The following is a 4924-nucleotide window of genomic DNA, read 5'->3' as shown; positions in this document are numbered from 1 at the left end:
GGGGTGGGGTGGGGGGTCACTACAACCTGAGGAACTGTATTAAAGGGTCATGGCATTAGGAAGATTAAGAACCAGTTAAATTAGTAAATTAATGTTCAATATGGCAAATCTATTCTTGAGATGTTCACAAACTTCAGGTGGGATAAACTCAAGATTTTATTTTGGCTCTCATGGACTTACATTAATTTTCTTTTAATAGTTCTGTTTAGAATGAAACTATTTTCTTTGGTCCTGGGACACTGGCTTTCTATGGTGATTCTGTATCTTGACCTTGTAAACTAGGTTGTTGTTTCCTTGAGCTAGTTCTGATAGTTTAAGTTTTTTGGTTTTCTTCGTTGTTGTTATTTTTGTGTCCTTTTGCTCTATAATGAGAATGTTGTGAAGTAGAGATGAGAGCATTGGATTTGAGTGTTTTAAGATATATGCTTTCCTTAAGAGCTCCATTTTGATTTTATAACATGTGCATGCTTATGAATCACACAGTTTTAATATTATAAGGAACAAATGAAGCTATATATACATACAAAACATCTTTAGGATCAAGATCTCCATTTGCTGATGCTAAATTGACAAATGTTTGCTGTAATTGGAAGTTCACATACCTTTTTAAAGAAAAGATGTACATGTGATCATGTATGATAAATAATATGCTTATGCGTAAAGGGATATGGTAAGATATTATTAGTTGTTCAACACAAGGAAAGGTTTTTTAAGTTTTATGACATTAAATATATTTTGGATTATTTATCTATAAATCAGAAAAGGCTGTCAAATCTGTTAATTTCCTAGATCAAGTATATTTGCATCTCAAAAGCAGAATAGGCTACAGGTTAATTAACATGCAAATCATATTCTTAACATTTGAATCAGAAGCTAGCGTGGCAAAGCTATTTATTGAGAACAGAACTTTCCTATAGTATGTAGTTTATACTGTATACTCTGCACCTTCAAATGTTTCATAGGATGCTACATAATGATAATGTGCTCTACTAAAATACCAATGAGACCATTGTCTTTTTTGAAAGTTATTATTTTAATGCTTTATTGGGAAAAAATTAAGTGGTGGGCTGATATTTATATTACAGGTATTTGAGACATTTTGTAGCAAATGCTCCTTACAAGAAATGTTTCTATATTTATTGATATGACTAAAATAAGCACTGTAAGTTAGGCAAGAAAAGTTTCCCAAATTTTCTAAACATAAAATATCACTAAAAATTACTAGATAGGTGTGGTACTTACATAATCTCATGTGAACTTGAGGATATCAATAGAGAAGGGGTGGAGCCTAGGCTGTCAATCATGTCACAGAATGATGCCTTCTTGGAGTGTAACATTCTCATGAGAATTCTGGAAACTTCATTTCTTCCTCCCTGGAAGGAGGATACACTCTCTCTGCTTCACATGTCTGTTCACTAAACCACATAGAGCCATGCTGATGGCAGCCAAAGCCATGGATCTGGAGGAGCCACGTGGAGACCCACATCAATTGTTGAGATGATTCCACCACCACTGGGGTCACAAGACTTTCTACCTACCGGTCTGTGATCTTCCTGCATTCTGCATCATTGTAAATGCTGCATGAGTCAAATAGAAATTTATAGACTATTATTGGACATATGAGCTAGTATCGGACTTATGAACTTGATCTGGACTGAACTGAGATGGTTTCTCAATATGCAATTGATCTTTGATATAAAACTCTCTCTTACACACATATGAGTGTCTCTGGATTTGTTTCTCTCATCAACAAACACATACAATACCAGGAGTGAGTTACTAGAGAAACAAATTTTGAAAATGGAGAATGGATGCTTGTTTGACCTCTACCTCATGGTATCTTTTCTTTGGCTAACCAGAGGTCAGATATGGCCACATTGTTTACTGGATGGTTCTCTGGAAGAGAAATGTAAAGTGAAGGCTTTGATTCCCAGATGTTTTATTTGGTTAATCCTGTTTGAATTGGAAAAAAAAATGAATGATAAATGGAAAGTTTGAGTCCAGGGGATGAAATTTACCCTTGAACTTCTCTGAGACCATGTAGCTTAGTCAAAATGACTGACATAAATCCCAAACCTGGCTTGATGCAACCAGAAGCCTAAGGCCATAGTTCCTATCAATGAAATAGTTTAGATAAGGATTAAGATAAGTTTAGATAAGGATAGAATTTGATTGTTTTAAGAATTGAGTGTAGGCTCTGGCTTTATTAGGTTTATACTGATTTCTTCTGCCTCTTGTTGTTGACATAATGATTGATAGAAATGATTATTGGGAAGTAAAAATAGAGTTTGTAAGCCTACTTGCCCTCAGACAGTAAATTGGATCTTTAAATGTGTGTAGAAGGTGCCTGCAAAGAAGGCTCTGAAAAGATAAGCCCCACCCAGGGCTCTGGAGTACTCAGGACTTTTGTGTTCAAAGAGACTTGCCTAAGGAGCTGTTGACAAACTGAAAAAAAGGAACTCTTTGAATTTTGAACTAGTGGTTTGTGCCTGAGGCTGGAAAAATCTGGAACCATGAAGAAACTCTCTTCTCTATGACTGAACGTTGAAGATAGCCTGTGGGAAGCCTGAAATGCTTGCTAGGTGACTATCTGGATCCACTTGTTTAGTGGAAGTGGGAGAAATATAACAACAAAGAGGTGGGTTGAGTCTGGCCACTGACACCTGTGGACCTGGTTCTCAGGGACTAGAGGAGAAGATGAGAGTGGCTGGTCTTAAGTCCATGACCTAGCCCAAGAGGGCAATGGTTGTTGAGAATTTGTGAAGGGACCCATGGTAAAAAGGCAAGGCAGCCCATAGCCACCCTAGTGAGATTAAATAAGGCATTGGCCCATATTTGAGTTGACCAGGACCTGACCAGAGGAAGAGATGATTGTGGAGCCCGTGAACTGGTGCATATTGCTGCTGACTTTATGGATAGCCTGTCCTGATTTGATTTTGCTTATGGATGCAGACTCACAAGGTTTAAACTGGAATGGAGATTCTTTACATCAAAGAACATGCTTAAATCCTCAGACCACTGGGTTGATGTAAATGGGCAGTATGGAAAGTAGATACCCAAAATGGGAGGATAAAGACATGAAGTGGCTGGTTTACAAGCTTTCATAGGTGGGGGAATATAGTCATAGGATTACAGGAATATAGTGTAGGTGTTCACATAAGTTCAATTGTTAAGTATAGAATATTTTGTTTTGTTCATTTATAGAATATTATGTTTAAATGAGACTGGCACACTTTGAATTATATGCATTTTAGTTTTATCCTGTTAGGCACAAATATGATTTTACTATTTTCTGTTTTAAAAGTTATGTATCACTAAAGGGTTGTATAAAAGGGTCAAATTGACAAGGGGTGGTCTGTCGTCATTACATAATCTCATGTCAGCTTGAGGATATTAAGAGTGAAGGGGTGGAGTATAGCCTATCAATAAGGTCACAGGATGATGACTCCCTGTGGGTGTGGCCTTTTCATGAGGTTTCTAGGAACTTCCTCTCTTTTCCTCCTTGGAGGCAGGACATACTCTCTCTTTGAGTCACCTTCTTATTGACAAGCCACATGGAGGCATGCTGATGGCAGCCAGAGCCCTGGAGTTGAAGGAGCCACATGGAGACCAGCCACAGCACTGAAGACTTTTCCAGTAACCAGCCTATGATTTTCCTGCATTCTGCATCATCATATATGCTGCATGAGTCTAAATAGGAATTTATGGATTATTATTGGACATATGGGCTAGTATTGAACTTATGGACTTGATCTGGGTGGTGCTGGGATGTTTTCTCAATATGTAATTGCTCTTTGATATAAAGCTCTCTTATACACATTTGCATTGTCTCTGGATGTGTTAGTCAACCCAGACAACACAATAGGTAATCACTGAGATCAGTGAGTAATATGAACTATAGAATAACAGGGGGAAAAAATCATACTTTGTTATGAATACGCAAATGGGAATATTAGTGGTAAAAATATATCATCCAGGGAATCAAATATAATAAAAATGTAGAGTGATCTATATATTATGATAAAATTAACTTAATTAATGATTTGTTAAGGTTTTTTTCCTTTTATTTTCCAAAAGTTTTATTGTCATTTAGTTTACATATCATACAATTCAATAGTTCATTTAATCATATCAATGAGACTTGTATAATCATTACCACTTCAATTTTAGAGCATTCCACCCCTTCCCACTCATGGTTACATTGCCTTTAAGATGAGTTATGTAATCACAATCCATTCTGATGTCCCCTCCTCCCTTCATTACTTACTCCTGAAATTCTCTTTCCCTTCCTAACACTCACACTCATCCCTGTATTACCTATGTCCCTTATATCTGTTATTAACATTATTATATTGAGAAAATATTTTGAGCAAGTCACTCTGACAATTTTTCAGTTATGCAACTGAGAATCACCAACAGATAGATTAGTAAATTACAGTTGATATTATATCTAAGATTTTTCAAGATACGTTGTGTTAGACAGGGTTCTCTAGAGAGATAAAACCAAATTGCTGATAATTTAATATATTTATTTATAAAGATAATTAGATATGTAACACAAGAAATGAACTGTTAAATTATATACAGATAAATATATAAGAAATGAACAGTTAAATTATAAAGCATTACAAATGGCTCAGTGCAACTCACTCCCATGAGAGAGAGTTGTGAGACACTAGCAGTCCTTTTTTTAGTCTAGTATGCTGCCAGGTCTTCCTCTATATATAGAGAGAACTAGGCTATCTCAGCACAGCAGCCAATCACAAGGCAGGTCACCAACTGTCAGCCAGGTCACCAACCACCAGTCCTTAGCTCCAGAGATGTCTTAAAGGGACCTCAGCTAACAGCAACACAGTTCATAGGCTAGGCGTCCCACAGGTAGTGTAGCCTATAAATTGAGGCAAGAACAAGCAAGGCAGCCGCA

This window comes from Echinops telfairi, unplaced genomic scaffold (genome assembly GCF_000313985.2).
Source record: "Echinops telfairi isolate 266 unplaced genomic scaffold, ASM31398v2 ScPeMD7_7474;HRSCAF=8512, whole genome shotgun sequence".
NCBI classification, from domain to species: Eukaryota; Metazoa; Chordata; class Mammalia; order Afrosoricida; family Tenrecidae; genus Echinops; species Echinops telfairi.
This window is presented reverse-complemented; position numbering follows the sequence as displayed.